Genomic DNA, 19,742 nt, shown 5'->3' with positions numbered 1-19,742 from the left:
ATAAAGAAAATGAATAACCCTTCTCTTTTGCTTCCACTCCAAGTCACCATGAAGCGTTGTTCAGGTTGTAAAGCATACAGTTCACTGTGTGGATGGTGCATCTTTGGTTTGTTCAGTGCACAAACTGCACAGGTGTTCATGGCCTTGTGCTTCCATAAATTTATTTCTAAATAGCTGTACCTCAGTTTTTTGGCTTCTAATTTGTTTAAGTTTATATATTATTTCTGGAAGATTTATGATATATGAAAAATAGCACCATAGGGGAAATTTTTGATATCCCATGCTGTTCATTAATTAGGATTTTATAATTTAAAAAATTAAACAGAAACATATGTACTAAGAACTCATAAGACATTAACCCTTCCATATAAAACAGTAACAACAAAAAAATTTAACTGCCAATGATTAGAAGGGAGCATGGTGGAATAGTCTTTCGATGCAAGCATACATTTATTTATACATTTATTTCGTGACGATTTTTGATGTTCCAGACACTACGCTACACTAGAGATGCATCATAAATAAAGAAGACAGGTTTGATCTCTGTGTTCTTTGATCCGTAGTATAATGGAGGAGGAAGGAAATTAAACACGCATCTACTATGTGGTAAAAGCAGTGCTATGCTAGTGCTGAGTAGACATAAACATAACCCCATCCTGGTTTGGTGGGATGAGGAGGGCTTCTCCAAGGAAGTCTCACCTTGGCTGAGACCTGAGGAGAAACAGGAGTTAGCCAGGTCCAGTTGGGGATTTGGAGGAGAATTCCTGGTGGAGGGAATAGTATGTATAAAGGCCTGGAATTGAGAAATGTCATGGCAGTCCAAGGAACCAAAAGAAGCTTAGTAAACTGGAGACAGGACACTAATGAAGTTATCCAGGTGAGTGATGATGATGATCTAGACGAAGTTGTGGTGGTGGAGATGGAGAGCAGTAGGAAGGACCCAGATGCGATAGCTATCTAAAGGGTAGAGTCGATGCTATTACGATTGTTAGATTATGGTAGGTGAGTTGAAGGGAAGAGTTAAGTCAGACATCTAATTCGAACAATCAGGTAGATGGTGATACCTTTCTTCCAAACCCTTTGCAAAAGAAATGGAGTCTGTTTGAAGGAGATGGAGGGTGCTGAAACAGGAGGGGTGGTATTGAGTTCAGCCTTGCAAGTGTTGAGTTTGAGTTGCCCATGGAACATACAAATGGATATGGCCAGGTAGCTGGGTGTGTGAGCTATACCTATGGAAAAAGTTCTGAGCTAGAGCAATTTAATTGGATTTTGTCAGTATATAGGGATTAAAACCTTGCAAGGGTTTGAAATGGTTTAGGGAAAAGTTTGTAGATAGAGAAGAAGAAAAGGCCCAGGAGTAAACCCAGAAAAACACCAGCATTTCAGGGATAAGCAGAGAAAAATAAACTTGCAGTGGAGACAGGGAAATTAGCAATTCAGTAGGTAGGAGACAAACCAGGTGCGTGTGATGTCACAGAATCCAAGGGAAGAGAGGCTTTCAAAAAAAAAGTAGCATTCAGGTTTGTCAAGTACTATGAAAGAGACGTAAAAGATAAGACCAAAAAATATTCCATTAATTTAGCAACACGGTGGGTACTGATAACCTTGATGTGAGTAATTTCACTGTTGATTTTGAAGAACCCAGTAATTACTCAGTGGTAAATAGAGAACCAAGATTACAGTGGGTTGAGACATGATTGGGAACTGAGAAAATCAAGGAGCAAAGGTAAAGCAAGTCTTTCAAGACTTGTAGCTGTGATGGGAAAAGAGAAAGACCATAGTAACAGAAGATGGATATAGGGGCAAGAAGAAGAGAATGGTCTTAAGACAGGAGGGGCTTGAGCATCTGTAAATGCCAGTGGGAAGGAGACAGTAGAGAGGGAGAGGTTGAGGATGCAGAAGAAATGAGGGATACCCAGTAACCTCAGATAGGAATGAAGGCACATCTTCTACTGTAGCTGCAGGGGAGGAGGGAAGGATAGGTGTAGTTGCTGGTACTTTTGTTAGGTGAAAGCTTAAGATAGGGTCCTTCTATTGAATTTATGTGTCTCATTGAAGCGGAAACAGTAGTTAAATGTGGAGTGATGGGGATAGAGTCTGAGATTCAAGGAGAGTGGCAATTTGAAATAGCTGCTCTGGGATATTAGAGAAAGTGTTGGCTACAGAATCAGTGAGCAATGAAATTCTTTTTGTTTGCAGCTTTAAGTCCATTTCATTGCGTCTAAGTTTATGAAAACTGTTTCAGAATCTTCCTTGTACTTATTTCCATCTCTTTCTTTTCCTTCTTTTTTTCTCACCTCCCCAATTTAAACTTTCCCTAATTTTTAAAAAATTAAATATACACCAATGTCCATGAAATCTGATAAAAGATACTGCAAAATAAATTTTGATTTCTGGTTTGTTGGCTTGTTTGTTATTATTAATCCTAGGCCTCAAAGCTACCTTGCATAAGATGAGGGGTTCTGGTAGAGAAGAATAGTTTTTAATTATGTCATTAATTTAGGACCATGTGGCTAGTCCAAACAGGTAAATAGGCCAAGAAAAGTCTACCTTGAGATTTTTAACTCCCAGGATAGGTTTTCTACCTAATCAAAAGAACCCAGTAATTACTCAATCTCCTCTTAAATGGTGTCGTTTTCTGTGCAAACAGTTTTACCCTTTAGCTGATTTTCTAAGTGTTAAATTAAAAAAGATTCTCTCAGGTTTGTTCGTCATGTCCTAGAATCTCTGTTGCGTTAAGAGTTGTCCGGCTTTCACGGTGCTTTGTATTCAGAGTACCTGATCTAAACCATGATATTATTCCTTTAAAAGAGAAAAACCTTAGCCCGGGCTGAGACCGTGTCTGTCAAGTTCATCTTGGGGCTGGGCACCTGGCGAGTGTTCAGTGTTTGTTTGTAGAATGAATGAATGGATGGATGGAGAATGGCAAATGATAATCCTACCATCATACCAGGGGAAGTGAGGAGAACTGCTGTGACTTGGAAAACTGGAGGAAAAAAATGGTTAAGACAATCATACAGTAAACTGGACTGCTAGCAAGGTTCCCTACCGTCTATGACATGCCAAGGTGACCAACTCCTTGAATCTCATTATCAACCTTCTTTGATGTTCTGCAGTTACTTGACTTCTTACATAACTGATCCATTCATTAATTTATCCAATGGTTTATTTGATAACTCTGTTGAAAACAAAAGCCGCTGCATGCCAACTCCCATCCTGGAAGCTGGAGATACAGCAGTGAGCAAGGCAGATATGGTTCCTGCCCTCAGGAGCAACCAGACTAGCAGGAGGTTTCCATTGCACTGTCTTCTCTCTGCTTTTTTTCAAAAGGAAAAGGCTGATGTGTATAATATGCCATATCTCTTTGAAGTTCTATGATTAGGGACTTTGAATTTAAACCAATTCTTTTTTTTTTTAAGTTGTTTCTGAGATATACATTTTAAAGTAATAACTAGAATTATGACTTATAACATTATACCAGAACATGTAAGATTTTTAGAAATTTCATGTAATGTCTGAAACATGTATATTAACATATTTCCATACAAATCACCCAAAGAAAGTTTAGTATTAGTTGTTTTTTTGTTTTTTTATACTGCACGTTCTTATTAGTCATCAGTTTTATACCCATCAGTGTATACATGTCAATCCCAATCGCCCAATTCAGCACACCACCATCCCCACCCCACTGCGGTTTTCCCCCCTTGGTGTCCATACGTTCTCTACATCTGTGTCTCAACTTCTGCCCTGCAAACCGGTTCATCTGTACCATTTTTCTAGGTTCCACATATATGCGTTAATATACGATATTAGTTTTTCTCTTTCTGACTTACTTCACTCTGTATGACAGACTCTAGATCCATCCACGTCTCAACAAATGACTCAGTTTCGTTCCTTTTTATGGCTGAGTAATATTCCATTGTATATATGCACCACATCTTCTTTATCCATTCTTCTGTGGATGGGCATTTAGGTTGCTTCCATGACCTGGCTACTGTAAATAGTGCTGCAATGAACATTGGGGTGCATGTGTCTTTTTGAATTATGGTTTTCTCTGGGTATATGCCCAGGAGTGGGATTGCTGGATCATATGGTAATTCTATTTTTAGTTTTTGAAGGAACCTCCATACTGTTCTCCATAGTGGCTGTACCAATTTACATTCCCACCAACAGTGCAAGAGGGTTCCCTTTTCTCCACACCCTCTCCAGCATTTGTTGTTTGTAGATTTTCTGATGATGCCCATTCTAACTAGTGTGAGGTGATACCTCATTGTAGTTTTGATTTGCATTTCTCTAATAATTAGTGATGTTGAGCAGCTTTTCATGTGCTTCGTGGCCATCTGTATGTCTTCTTTGGAGAAACGTCTATTTAGGTCTTCTGCCCATTTTTGGATTGGGTTGTTTGTTTCTTTAATATTGAGCTGCATGAGCTGTTTATATATTTTGGAGATTAATCCTTTGTCCGTTGATTCGTTTGCGAACATTTTCTCCCATTCTGAGGGTTGTCTTTTCGTCTTGTTTATGGTTTCCTTTGCAGTGCAAAAGCTTTGAAGTTTCATTAGGTCCCATTCGTTTATTTTTGTTTTTATTTCCATTACTCTAAGAGGTGGATCAAAAAAGACGTTGCTGTGATTTATGTCAAAGAGTGTTCTTCCTATGTTTTCCTCTAAGAGTTTTATAGTGTCCGGTCTTACACTTAGGTCTCGAATCCATTTTGAGTTTATTTTTGTGTATGGTGTTAGGGAGTGTTCTCATTTCATTCTTTTACATGTAGCTGTCCAGTTTTCCCAGCACCACTTACTTAAGAGACTGTCTTTTCTCCATTGTATATCTTTGCCTCCCCATGCACCTATGGTAAACCAATTCTTGATCCATGACTTATGAATCAAAATCCTGAATTTTGTCGTTCATGTTCTTGGTTTTTGTTTTTCTTTTTTCTCTCTTTTTTTTTTTACCTCCCTGTTCTCCTTAGATATGCATAGAAATGTCTTGGGAGAAACTTTTGATTGACATGGGAGCCCCTCAAAGCCATTTTTGTAGACGTCAACTTGGTATTTATTACATGTCAAGTATGAAATATGTATAGAATGAATTATTTCTCCATAAAGGAGAATTCAAAGTAAATTTCAAGAAAGTGAATTCTTTCCAGTTTGCATTGCTGACAAATGCAGAAACTCTGATGTTCATTTGCTAAGAGGAATATGGCAGATGATACACAATAGATGTTGTAGCAACATTCACTTATATTCCTTTTTTTAAAAAAAATAAAAGATCTTTCTTTCAAGAAGCTATTCTAGGATCTTCCTCTTGACAGTGTCCTAGTTCTTATCTCTGCTACACAGAGGCTCACAAAATGTTTTCTTTGAAGGGCATTTTGTTATTGGCCCTCTTTTTATTTTCCTTCCCATAGAAAACAGAGCTGAAGGTGTCCACTCCGCATGGTGAGGAGACACCGGAGTGCACACACCGTGGCCCGAACCTCTGGCCTTTCTCTGCCTGTCATTCCCTAAATGCGAGAAACAGCCACAGGGATCAATTCACCACCCTCAGTGAACCCCAGGCAGGAAGGAAACATCCTGTCACAGACCTTTTGTTGCTTGGAGAGAATGAGTAGGAAGAAAGGCTGCCTCAGCTGATAGTGAAAAAACATAAGGACTTAGGACATTTTTCCCGCTTTACTGATGGCTGTAAATTTACCCATCCTGCTTTTCCCAGGACAGTCCCAGTTTATGCCTGTTATTCTCATGTCATTATTAATAGCACCCCCATATACTCTCAAAAGTATTCTCGTTTGGACAATAAACTAGAGAGTCACCCTTTTACATGGACGCACAAGTAGAAAACCTTGACCTCCAGAGATGGTCAGTGCTTGCCATGTCTGTGTCTCCTGATGTTGGAACTTGGTACTTTTAAGAAATGAAATTATGCATGAGACATATGCAGAGTAGGTGAATGCAGCTAGATGATTAAAAAATTCAGCTCAATTTATTGAGTGCCTAGTATGTGCTAAGCACTGTGCCAGGTGCTGACAGCACAGAGGTAAGCTCGCTTCTCCAGAGCTCACCTCACATGTGTGAGCCAGGCCTGCAAGCTCACCGTCTTTCCTTAGTATCTCTTCACTCCTCCCCATGACTTAAATATGAAACAAGTTTGTGATATTCTTTTTTTTGGAGGTTTAATGTCAGTGTATCATGTTTAATTAATAGAACATCATGTTATGAAACTGTTGACTCAGATCTTTTCCCTAGGCATCAAATATTTTGTCAGTGTAAATTTGACATCTAGATATGAGGAACAAAAGAGATAAGGAAAATAATGGTGAGATTATTGTAAAGAATGATGACATAATGTGTGGCTATTTTAATGTGTTGCCACAACCTAAAGTATCTTGTAAAGTATTTTCTTTACAAATAAAACATTAATCCAGAGATACAAATCCCTCTGCCTGCCTCACTTCCTACCGCCCTTTGTTGGGAGATCATATGGCTGTGACAAAGAGCCATGTTGAGAAGACCATAGAGTTCTATTGTTTGTAGATGTTTAAGGCTACAAACTTCCTTTGACTAAAGGAAGGTACTGCCAGTACTAGAAACAAATAGAGAAACTGGCTCTGAGGGTCAGAGTTCACTTCAGAAAAAAGAAGCTACTCTAGGTATGATAATCAGAGAATGGTTTAGTACAGAGGATTAGCTGCATACTAAATCTTTGGAAAGGCTGAAGGAGCAGATTTTAGCCCTGGCTTCCAGCACAGAATTCTAAAGCCAGATAGAACTGATCCCCTAGGGAACTACCATCTCTGAAGTACCACTGAAGCAATGAATTTAAGAACATACTCTGTAACTGTGAACTAAGATTCAGGAAGTTGAGATCTAGAAGCTACCACTTTTGTAGCTCCTGTTAGCAACTGCCTTTCTTCAACCAGGAAGCTGGAGAATACACTTCGGAAATATGATATGGGAAATCTCATGCTTCTGTGACTAAACTAGCCGACAGAAACAGCCAAAAGGGACAGGGAGATGGCCAAGACCCTACTTCCACCTTCTAAATCACTCACAGATACATCTATTGATGTAAGGTTGCCAGATTTAGCAAACAAAAACAATGCATTCAACATACTTACACTAAGAAAAAATCCATTGTTTATCTGAAATTCGCATTTAACTGGGCACCCTGTATTTTATCTGACAACCCTAACTTATTAAAACCTAATTCATATCCAGAACCCTAGCTGCGTGGAAGTCTGGCAAATGTGGTTTTTAATTTCCAACCTGCTCAATGGATGGAGGGTAGTGTAGAGGTTTGAGTGAGCCAATCCGTAGTATTAACCAATGTATTGTAGATTTCCTAGCAAGAATGGCTGAAGCCTTTCTGCCCCCAGACACTTTTGCTACCATCTGAATATTTCACTTTGCATTCTGAAACTCTCTGAAATTCTACCAATTTGAGATTCATTTGGTTTAACTCAGCTTCCTCTTTTTTTTTTTTTTTTGCTGCAAAAAGCTTTATTGTTTCCATTTGGTCCAAGGCTTGGGAGAGGGCTCCAGGGTGGTTAAAAAGCTGCCTAGTGGCTGCAGAGAGGGGCTTCAGGCAGGAGCCCTGACACCAGAGGGCTCCTCAAAGGCCGCTGGGCTCCGGAGGCTCCTAGTCGTGCTGGAGGGTGAGCCTTTCGACGAGGGACTCGCCCAGCCCCGCCTGGGGACCAGCCGGCCTGCGGAGGTTGGTCAGGTGATCGCGCATCTTCTGGATGAGTTTCACCTGCTCATCTAGGAGGCGGCTCTCCGGGAAGTCCCAGAGGCGGGGGTCTGCGCGGGCAGAGCCCAGGGCGTGCAGGTCCGCAGGGGCCTGGTTCAGGTTCTTCTCCATGATAATGGCGGCTTCCACAGTGTCCTGGGTTTCACCCCGCTCATCCTGAGACGCTTCTGCACGTCCTGGAAGAGGGCGCGGCCGCCGCGCTGTTTCTGCATTTTCAAGAGGCGCTGGGCGCCCTCACGCTTCCCCTCGGGCACTTCGCGGAGAAAGTGGCCCAGGCCCTCCAGAGCGGCGTCGTGGCGGTGGAAATAGGAGCCCAGAGAGAGGTAGGTGCGCGAGGCCCGCAGGTGCATGTTGACCAGGCGGTTGACGGCGGCCTCCACCTCGGCGGAATCATTCTGACGAATCTGGGAGCTCGTGGTGGATCGGTAATACGGCGTTAAGCTCAAAATATGGTGCTGGCGGTCCCGGTGGCCGAGGACAGCTGAGCGGCTGGTTCCGAAGGTTGCGAGTGGAACACAGGTTGGAGGGGGGTCGGAGGCGGGAGCAAAGGGCATCCCTGGGTCTGTTCCGTCCAAACACTGATGAAGCAAGAGACAGATCAGGGGACCGCCGAGCGCACTGCCAGCTTCCTCTTTTTAAAAGGTAAAAATCTCCCAGAACGTGAAAGTGGTCGGACTATGCTCTGGGAGTGCAGTTTTTAACAGGTAGGAAAGAAGGATTATTAGGGACCTGAGGAAATATGGGGGGTAGAGATGACCAGGCACCAGGAGGTAGAATGACAGGTACATGCCCATTTCGTTCATGCCCATCTCAGATGTCTTTTGCTTACTGTTTTGCATTGCGCGGAGTCAGGATTCAAAGAGAGATATTTTCTTTTCATACTTCATTCCCTTTTGTACCCCAAAAGATGTATGTTTCTCAAATCACAGAACCCAAAGTAGTGCTATCAGAATGACTTAGATCATCCATGCTTGAGATCAAATAGCCGTGACTATCCTGGTGCCAAACATACATAGCTGTTGTTTCTGTGGAAATTTGAATTTTGGGCTCTGAACCATTGACTTGCAAATGACTTTTGGTTACAGAACTCTTTGTAAGTTGGGGACTGCTTTTACTTATTTCATGAGTAAAGATGTCAAAAGGAAGAATGCCAGATTTGCACCATGCTCATTAACTATTTAGTGAAAAGAAATGTCAGCCTAGAGAAATAAATGAAAAGAAATACTGCCTCTCTGAGAAGTCAAAACTGATGAAAAACAATCACGCAGGCACAATGCCACTCTTCAGAAACATGGAAAGTCTTTTTTCTTCCCCATTTTGCCTAGGATTTTCTCTTCTGCATTTAAAACAGTTGGATAGTTCTAAGTTTCAAGGCTACTGATTATAACAGAAAATCAGTGGTAATTGGAAGCAGTGGGATGTTTGGAGAAGTAATAGAGGTAGCTGCTCTCCAAGTTATCCTGTAGGACTTTCCATGGCAGTGCAATCAGGCAGTGGAAGCTTGGCTGACTGAGTGAGTGCAAGCAAACAGTCCTACAGAGAATGGTGCTGTCTCTTCAATCCTTTTATCTCTGGTGGTGAGTGGGAAGTAGGGGAATTCTTTGGCAGAAAATTTTATCCAGGGGTTGACAAGGGTTATTTGGCTAAAAGAGGTTATTGTTATAGTGAAATCAAACTTTCCATGAATTGTTTGCTATTAAAGCAAATTGAAAATAGGCCTTGCATCTTCAATAAGGGAGGTGAAACTTGTAGATTAACTTGTGAGCTTTTTTTGGACTAAAGAGACGTATAAGTTGCTTTTATTTGGAAGATACAGTCGCCATTTTCTCTTCAAAAATGTATGTTATTTTTGCTAGTATCTTACTCTTGTCTATGAAAACATTATTACACTTAAAAGCATGATTACTATTTGACAAGAATTTGTCATCATCCTTAAATTAAAGACCCTCAAATTATGTTTACTAATTATTATTTAATTCCATACATTTAATGATACTTTAAAACACATGAGTTATTTTGTAACTCCCAGTATCACAAAGATAAATTTGATTCCATAGACAAAGTGTTGTTCCCAAAGGAATATTTCACTTAGGCAAAGAGAGGAGCACAGAAAAAAATTAGTGAAACTCTCAGTGCTCTGTATAACTCAGGCATTATATGGCATTTTTTTTCCTGTGAATATCATGATATGTTGAAAAGAGAAGGTAATGAACATATAGTGTTTAAAAGGCCCAAATCCTCTTCTGAGTGCCTCCGACCTATTATTTAACTGTGACATTAGATCTGAAATCTGATCTTTTGAAAGTTTTGTTTTGCCCTGCGTGTTAAAAAAATATGATTTCCATATCATATTATATGATTGGCTGTCAGAATATAAACCAGTAGCCCAGTAAAAAATCACTTCATATCATTTGGTAAATACCATGATTGAGGATACTTATGATTGTGGATCTGGGTAGGCCGCATATTTGGGGGTTTGGGAAATTCCAAAGCTTAAAATCATATTGATTTTATAGCGAAGAATAATCTCAGTTAGTTTTGAGGTTTCAAAAATGGACTGCTCAAGGAATATTTTCTTGCTTTCAGGCTCCACGCAGTTTTCCAGAAGCAAGCATTCATCCATTCAGGGAGCTATAACCTGTAGTTTCCACTTTTCAAGCGATTGCCCTTAAAACCATGAGAACAGGCCCTAGGATTTACGGGGATCCACTTCTCCAGGCAAGCAGATCCTTCCAGCTTTCACCTGTCAGTTTGTCAGTGTTCGCCTCCGTATCCGAGGAGTTTCTTGCAGCCTCTGAAGTCTAAGGTATAGAATGAATGGAGGAGGGCACAAAAATCTAACTCATATTCATGGACTTGTCTCTCCAATAAAGAGGCTGTTTTATCTTTTTTTTTTATTTTCCCTAATCAAGCCATTATCATGAAACAAGGACATGTAATCTTACCAGAGCAAAATTGGGGTCGTGCCATAGGCTAGCTGAATGAGCGCTCTATGGCATGATGATGTATGGGCACTGCACAGCAACGCCTTTACCACATCAAATCTGCCCTTTAATTACATTTTAAATCTCATTTGAAGAGATTTTATCATCATGGAAATTGCTCTGTAAATGTGCCCATGATGAGACCCAATAAAAGTTTGCTGAGAGGAATCGAAGACAGAGGAGACGAATCGGCAGCTAAAACGTTATCATCAGACAGAGTTTTCCTGGCTTTAGGCAAAACAGTCCGTGCAGTAGCAGAAAATCTTCTTTGACTCAGAGGTGTATTTCCCCCAGATGATTACAGGGAGCTTTGCCTGTAGCGCTATCACTTCTTCGAGAAGCTGAAGGCAGAGTTCTGCTTTCCGGCTCAGCGGGCCTTTGTTTCCCAGCCTCAGAGCCATCACTTGAATTTATAGTTGCCAAGATGAATAATACAATATTTGCCTCATGTTCCTGACTTCATGCATGTAGGCAGAGTAGACCTGAGATGCTTTAAAGGAACGATGGCTTTCCTTGCACCTCTGCTTTCTTTTCAGAGTCATTTAAAAATATCTATACTGCTGGGTTACGGAAGGCATGTGAGGAAGATTCTTAGGTAAAGTGTGAAGTCAAAATGTTCTTTCTCTCCAACAGGGATTGTCTCATATCATTGTGTAGCACAACCGATTTGGTTTCCTTTTAAGCACATTCTTAATTATCTCTTTCTTCAATCTTGAACTGGTTCACTGAGGTACTGGACAGAGATCCTAGAGCCATAGCTACGCTTTCCCAGAGGTACCAACTTCCGTGTCTTTCCCCAGGCCCCTGGCTGAATGCCCCCCCCCTTTTCCGTCATGTTCCCCACCAACCCCTCTTTTATTTGATATTTATTTCCCAAGCGGATGGCAGGGCAAAATGGGAAAGGGCCAGATTACTTGAATGTGGTTAGAGTGACAGGAATTTCCTTCTAGCCCTCAAGGGCTGCCTTTTGGTGTGCCCCCTTCCCCAAATCTAGTCATTTTGTGCCTGAGATCACTATGACTAATTCAAAGATGCATAAGTAAGCAAAAATCACATTTTAGTGACTTTTTAAAAAATAAATTTCTTTTATTTGTTTATTTTTGGCAGCGTTGGGTCTTCGTTGCTGCGCGCGGGCTTTCTCTAGCTGCGGTGAGCGGGGCTACTCTTCGTTGCAGTGTGCGGGCTTCTCATTGCGGTGGCTTCTCTCGTTGCGGAGCACGGGCTCTAGAGTGTGCGGGCTCAGTAGTTGTGGCGCACGGGCTTAGTTGCTCCGCGGCATGTGGAATCTTCCCGGACCAGGGCTCAAACTCGTGTCCCCTGCATTGGGAAGCGGATTCTTAACCACTGGGCCACCAGGGAAGCCCTTTAGTGACATTTTTGATGTGTTCTTTTTCCTGAGAGTTTTCTGTTAAAATGGTACTTGAAAGATATGTTGTCTTCATTAATTCATTGTATTTCTTGGAGGTAGAGGTAGGCTACTGCTCTCCAGTCCCTCTTAGTGGGTCTCAGAAGCCCATGAACTTATCGGTCATATTTTGTGTTTATGAATATTTGTGCAGGTTTCTCAGGAGAAGATCCATCATTTTCACAAAGGCATTCATGACCTCCAGGAGATTAAGGACCATTATGCTAGACCAGTGGTTAATTCTCAAAGGGTGATCCCTAGAGTAACAGTGTCAGTATCACCTGGGAAATTGTTAGAGTGCAAATTCTTGAGCGCCCCTCCAGACCCACATAATCGTGAACTCCAGGGTTGGGACCCAGCAGCCTGTGTTTTTTTTGTTGTTGTTTTTTTGTAATTTAATTTAATTTATTTTTTTATACAGCAGGTTCTTATTAGTCATCCATTTTATACCCATCAGTGTATACATGTCAATCCCAATCTCCCAATTCATCACACCACTACCCCCACCACCCTGCGGCTTTCCCCCCTTGATGTCCATACGTTTGTTCTCTACATCTGTGTCTCAATTTCTGCCCTGCAAACCGGTTCATCTGTACCATTTTTCTAGGTTCCACATATATGCGTTAATATACAATATTTGTTTTTCTCTTTCTGAGTTACTTCACTCTGTTTGACAGTCTCTAGATCCATCCACGTCTCAACAAATGACCCAATTTCGTTCCTTTCTATGGCTGAGTAATATTCCATTGTATATATGTACCACATCTTCTTTATCCATTCTTCTGTCGATGGGCATTTAGGACACTTCCATGACCTGGCTATTGTAAAGAGTGCTGCAGTAAACATTGGGGTGCATGTGTCTTTTTGAATTATGGTTTTCTCTGGGTATATGCCCAGGAGTGGGATTGCTGGATCATATGGTAATTCTGTTTTTAGTTTTTTAAGGAACCTCCATACTGTTCTCCATAGTGGCTGTATCCATTTACATTCCCACCAACAGTGCAAGAGGGTTCCCTTTTCTCCACACCCTCTCCAGCATTTGTTGTTTGTAGATTTTCTGATGATGCCCATTCTAACTGGTGTGAGGTGATATCTCATTGTAGTTTTGATTTGCATTTCTCGAATAATTAGTGATGTTGAGCATCTTTTCATGTGCTTCTTGGCCATCTGTATGTCTTCTTTGGAGAAACGTCTATTTAGGTCTTCTGCCCATTTTTGGATTGGGTTGTTTGTTTCTTTAATATTGAGCTGCATGAGCTGTTTATATATTTTGGAGATTAATCCTTTGTCCGTTGATTCGTTTCCAAATATTTTCTCCCATTCTGAGGGTTGTCTTTTCGTCTTGTTTACGGTTTCCTTTGCTGTGCAAAAGCTTTGAAGTTTCATTGGGTCCCATTTGTTTATTTTTGTTTTTATTTCCATTTCTCTAGGAGGTGGGTCTAAAAGGATCTTGCTGTGATTTATGTCATAGAGTATTCTGTCTAGGTTTTCCTCTAAGAGTTTGATGTTGTGTGGCCTTACATTTAGGTCTTTAATCCATTTTGAGTTTATTTTTGTGTATGGTGTTACAGAGTGTTCTCATTTCATTCTTTTACATGTACCTGTCCAGTTTTCCCAGCACCACTTATTGAAGAGGCTGTCTTTTCTCCACTGTATATTCTTGTCTCCTTTATCAAAGATAAGGTGACCATATGTGTGTGGGTTTATCTCTGGGCTTTCTATCCTGTTCCATCGAGCTATATTTCTGTTTTTGTGCCAGTACCATACTGTCTTGATTACTGTAGCTTTGTAGTATAGTCTGAAGTCAGGGAGTCTGATTCCTCCAGCCCTGTTTTTCTTTCTCAAGATTGCTTTGGCTATTCGGGGTCTTTTGTGTTTCCATACAAATTGTGAAATTTTTTGTTCCAGTTCTGTGAAAAATGCCAGTGGTAGTTTGATAAGGATTGCATTGAATCTGTGGATTGTTTTGGGTAGTAGAGTCATTTTCACAATGTTGATTCTTCCAATCCAAGAACATGGTATATCTCTCCATCTATTTGTATCATCTTTAATTTCTTTCATCAGTGTCTTATAGTTTTCTGCATACAGGTCTTTTGTCTCCTTAGGTAGGTTTATTCCTAGGTATTTTATTCTTTTTGTTGCAGTGGTAAATGGGAGTGTTTTCTTAATTTCACTTTCAGATTTCTCATCATTAGTGTATAGGAATGCAAGAGATTTCTGTCCATTAATTTTGTATCCTGCTACTTTACCAAATTCATTGATTAGCTCTAGTAGTTTTCTGGTAGCATCTTTAGGATTCTCTATGTATGGTATCGTGTCATCTGCAAACAATGACAGCTTTACTTCTTCTTTTCCAATTTGGGTTCCTTTTAATTCTTTTTTTTTCTCTGATTGCTGTGTCTAAAACTTCCAAAACTATGTTGAATAATAGTGGTGAGAGTGGGCAACCTTGTCTTGATCCTGATCTTAGTGGAAATGGTTTCAGTTTTTCACCATTGAGGATGATGTTGGCTGTGCGTTTTTCATATATGGCCTTTATTATGTTGAGGAAAGTTCCCTCTATGCCTACCTTCTGGAGGGTTTTTATCGTAAATGGGTGTTGAATTTTGTCAAAAGCTTTTTCTGCATCTATTGAGATGATCATCTGGTTTTTCTCCTTCAATTTGTTAATATGGTGTATCACGTTGATTGATTTGCGTATATTGAACAATCCTTGCATTCCTGGGATAAACCCCACTTGATCATGGTGTATGATCCTTTTAATGTGCTGTTGGATTCTGTTTGCTAGTACTTTGTTGAGGATTTTTGCATCTATGTTCATCAGTGATATTGGCCTGTAGTTTTCTTTCTGTGTATCTTTGTCTGGTTTGGTATCAGGGTGATGGTGGCCTCATAGGATGAGTTTGGGAGTGTTCCTCCCTCTGCTATATTTTGGAAGAGTTTGAGAAGGATAGGTGTTAGCTCTTCTCTAAATGTTTGATAGAATTCGCCTGTGAAGCCATCTGGTCCTGGGCTTTTGTTTGTTGGAAGATTTTTAATCACAGTTTCAATTTCAGTGCTTGTGATTGGTCTGTTCATATTTTCTATTTCTTCCTGGTTCAGTCTCAGCAGGTTGTGCATTTCTAAGAATTTGTCCATTTCTTCCAGGTTGTCCATTTTATTGGCATATAGTTGCTTGTAGTAATCTTTCATGATTCTTTGCATTTCCACAGTGTCACTTGTTACTTCTCCTTTTTTATTTCTGATTCTGTTGATTTGAGTCTTCTCCCTTTTTTTCTTGATAAGTCTGGCTAATGGTTTATCAATTTTATTTATCTTCTCAAAGAACCAGCTTTTAGTTCTATTGATCTTTGCTATCATTTCCTTCATTTCTTTTTCATTTATTTCTGATCTGATCTTTATGATTTCGTTCCTTCTGCTAACTTTGGGGGTTTTTTGTTCTTATTGCTTTAGGTGTTAGGTTAGGTTGTTTATTTGAGATGTTTCTTGTTTCTTAAGGTAGGCTTGTATAGCTATAAACTTCCCTCTTAGAACTGCTTTTGCTGCATCCCATAGGTTTTGGGTCATTGTGTTTTCATTGTCATTTCTTTCTAGGTATTTTTTGATTTCCTCTTTGATTTCTTCAGTGACCTTTTGGTTATTAAGTAGTGTGTTGTTTAGCCTCCATGTGATTGTATTTCTTACAGATTTTTTCCTGTGATTGATATCTGGTCTCATAGCGTTGTGGTCGGAAAAGTTACTTGATACGATTTCAGTTTTGTTAAATTTACCAAGGCTTGATTTGTGACCCAAGATATCAGCTATCCTGGAGAATGTTCGATGAGCACTTGAGAAGAAACTGTATTCTGTTGTTTTTGGGTGGAATGTCCTATAAATATCAGTTAAGTCCATCTTGTTTAATGTATCATTTAAAGCTTGTGTTTCCGTATTTATTTTCATTTTGTATGATCTGTCCTTTGGTGAAAGTGGGGTGTTGAAGTCCCCTACTATTATTGTGTTACTGTTGATTTCCCCTTTTATGGCTATTAGCATTTGCCTTATGTATTGTGGTGCTCCTATGTTGGGTGCATAAATATTTACAATTGTTATATCTTCTTCTTGGGTTGATCCCTTGAACATTATGTAGTGTCCTTCCTTGTCTCTTGTAATAGTCTTTGTTTTAAAGTCTATTTTGTCTGGTATGAGACTTGCTACTCCAGCTTGCTTTTGATTTCCATTTGCATAGAATATCTTTTTCCATCCCCTCACTTTCAGTCTGTATGTGTCCCTAGGTCTGAAGTGGGTCTCTTGTAGACAGCATATATACGGGTCTTGTTTTTGGATCCATTCAGCCAGTCTGTGTCTTTTGGTTGGAGCATTTAATCCATTTACATTTAAGGTAATTCTCGATATGTGTGTTCCTATTACCATTTTCTTAATTGTTTTGGGTTTATTATTGTAGGTGTTTTCCTTCTGTTGTGTTTCCTGCCTAGAGAAGTTCCTTTAGCATTTGTTGTAAAGCTGGTTTGGTGGTGCTGAATTCTCTTAGCTTTTGTTTGTCTGTTAAGCTTTTAATTTCTCCATCAAATCTGAATGAGATCCTTGCTGGGTAGAGTAATCTTGGTTGTAGCTTTTTCTCTTTCATCACTTTAAATATGTTCTGCCACTCCCTTCTGGCTTGCAGAGTTTCTGCTTAAAGATCAGCTGTTAACCTTATGGGGAGTCCCTTATGTGTTATTTGTTTTTTTTCCCTTGCTGCTTTTAATATTTTTTCTTTGTATTTCATTTTTGATAGTTTGATTAATATGTGTCTTGGCATGTTTCTCCTTGGATTTATCCTGTATGGGACTCTCTGTGCTTCCTGGACTTGATTAACTATTTCCTTTCCCATATTAGGGAAGTTTTCAGCTATAATCTCTTCAAATATTTTCTCAGTCCCTTTCTTTTTCTCTTTTTCTTCTGGGACCCCTATAATTCGAATGTTGGTGCATTTAATGTTGTCCCAGAGGTCTCTGAGACTGTCCTCAATTCTTTTCATTCTTTTTTCTTTTTTCTGCTCTGCAGTAGTTATTTCCACTATTTTATCTTCCAGGTCACTTATCTGTTCTTCTGCCTCAGTTATTCTGCTATTGATCCCTTCTAGAGAATTTTTAATTTCATTTATTGTGTTGTTCATCTCTGTTTGTTTGCTCTTTAGTTCTTCTAGGTCCTTGTTTAACGTTTCTTGTATTTTCTCCATTCTATTTCCAAGATTTTGGATCATCTTTACTATCATTATTCTGAATTATTTTTCAGGTAGACTGCCTATTTCCTCTTCATTTGTTAGGTCTGGTGTGTTTTTGCCTTGGTCCTTCATCTGCTGTGTGTTTCTCTGTCTTCTTATTTTGCTTAATTTACTGTGTTTGTGGTCTCCTTTTCGCAGGCTGCAGGTTCATAGTTCCCGTTGTTTTTGGTGTCTGCCCCCAGTGGCTAAGGTTGGTTCAGTGGGTTGTGTGGGCTTCCTGGTGGAGGGGATTAGTGCCTGTGTTCTGGTGGATGAGGCTGGACCTTGTCTTTCTGGTGAGCAGGTCCACGTCTGGTGGTGTGTTTTGGGGTGTCTGTGGCCTCATTATGATTTTAGGCAGCCTCTATGCTTATGGATGGGGTTGTGTTCCTGTCTTGCTAGTTATTTGGCATAGGGTGTCCAGCACTGTAGCTTGCTGGTCGTTGAGTGGAGCTGGGTCTTGGCATTGAGATGGAGATCTCTGGGAGATTTTCGCCGTTTGATATTACGTGGAGCTGGGAGGTCTCTTGTGGACCAGTGTCCTGAACTGGCTCTCCCTCCTCAGAGGCACAGCCCTGATGCCTGGCTGGAGCACCAAGAGCCTGTCCTCCCAACGGAAAAAGAGAAAAAGGGAAAAATATATATATATTGTTGCTCCCAAAGTCCCCCTCCTCAATTTGGGATGATTCGTTGTCTCTTCAGGTATTGCACACATGCAGCGTATATCAAGTTGATTGTGGAGATTTAATCCTCTGTTCCTGAGGCTGCACGGAGAAATTTCCCTTTCTCTGCTTTGTTCGCACAGCTCCCGGGGTTCAGCTTTGGATTTGGATCCGCCTCTGTGTGTAGGTCGCCTGAGGGCGTCTGTTCTTCGCTCACACAGAACGGGGTTAAAGGAGCAGCTGACTCGGGGGCTCTGGCTCACTCAGGCCGGGGGGAGGGAGGGGTACGGAGTGCAGGGCGAGCCTGCGGCGGCAGAGGCCGGCGTGACGTTGCACCAGCCTGAGGCGCGCCGTGCGTTCTCCTGGGTAAGTTGTCCCTGGATCACGGGACCCTGGCAGCGGCGGGCTGCACAGGCTCCCGGGAGGGGCGGTGTGGAGAGTGACCTGTGCTTGCACACAGGCTTCTTGGTGGCGGCAGCAGCGGCCTTAGCGTCTCATGCCCGTCTCTGGGGTCTGCGCTGATAGCCGCGGCTCGTGCCCGTCTCTGGAGCTCCTTTAAGCGGCGCTCTGAATCCCCTCTCCTCGCGCACCAGGAAACAAAGAGGCAAGAAAAAGTCTTGTGCCTCTTCGGCAGCTCCAGACCTTTTCCCGGACTCCCTCCCGGCTAGCTGTGGCGCACTAACCCCCTTCAGGCTGTGTTCACGCCACCAACCCCAGTCCTCTCCCTGCGATCCGACCGAAGCCCGAGCCTCAGCTACCAGCCCCCACCCGCCCCAGCGGGTGAGCAGACAAGCCTCTCGGGCTGGTGAGTGCTGGTCGGCACCGCTCCTCTGTGCGGGAATCTCTCCGCTTTGCCCTCCGCACCCCTGTGGCTGCGCTCTCCTCCGTGGCTCCGAAGCTTCCCCGCTCTGCCACCCGCAGTCTCCGCCCGCGAAGGGGCTTCCTAGTGTGTGGAAACCTTTCCTCCTTCATGGCTCCCTCCCAGAGGTGCAGGTCCCGTCCCTATTCTTTTTTCTCTGTTTTTTCTTTTTTCTTTTGCTCTACCCAGGTACATGGGGAGTTACTTGCCTTTTGGGAGGTCTGAGGTCTTCTGCCGGCGTTCAGTAGGTGATCTGTAGGAGTTGTTCCACATGTAGATGTATTTCTGATGTATTTGTGTGGAGGAAGGTGATCTCCGTGTCTTATTCTTCCACCATCGTGAAGCTCCTCCTCCAGCTTTCTTTTGATTTCCATTTGCATGGAATATCTTTTTCCATCCCCTCACTTTCAGTCTGTATGTGTCCCTAGGTCTGAAGTGGGTCTCTTGTAGACAGCATATATATGGGTCTTGTTTTTGTATCCATTCAGCAAGCCTGTGTCTTTTGGTTGGAGCATTTAATCCTTTCACGTTTAAGGTAATTATCCATATGTATGTTCCTACGACCTTTTTCTTAATTGTTTTGGGTTTGTTTTTGTAGGTCCTTTTCTTCTCTTGTGTTTCCCACTTAGAGAAGTTCCTTTAGCATTTGTTGTAGAGCTGGTTTGGTGGTGCTGAGTTCTCTTAGCTTTTGCTTGTCTGTAAAGCTTTTGATTTCTCCATCGAATCTGAATGAGGTCCTTGCCGGGTAGAGTCATCTTGTTTGTAGGTTCTTCCCTTTCATCACTTTAAGTATATCATGCCACTGCCTTCTGGCTTGTAGAGTTTCTGCTGAGAAATC

The 19,742-nt window shown here is 41.4% G+C and overlaps 1 protein-coding gene across 1 annotated transcript in view; it reads left to right on the top strand.

Annotated features, from left to right (window-relative positions):
• The window catches only part of LOC118889001 (dystrophin), a 1,535,792-nt gene that overhangs the window by 1,294,607 nt on the left and 221,443 nt on the right, over nt 1-19,742 (top strand). The window lies entirely within an intron of this gene.

Source organism: Balaenoptera musculus, chromosome X (assembly GCF_009873245.2).
Source record: "Balaenoptera musculus isolate JJ_BM4_2016_0621 chromosome X, mBalMus1.pri.v3, whole genome shotgun sequence".
Lineage (NCBI taxonomy): Eukaryota > Metazoa > Chordata > Mammalia > Artiodactyla > Balaenopteridae > Balaenoptera > Balaenoptera musculus.
This window is presented reverse-complemented; position numbering and strand designations above follow the sequence as displayed.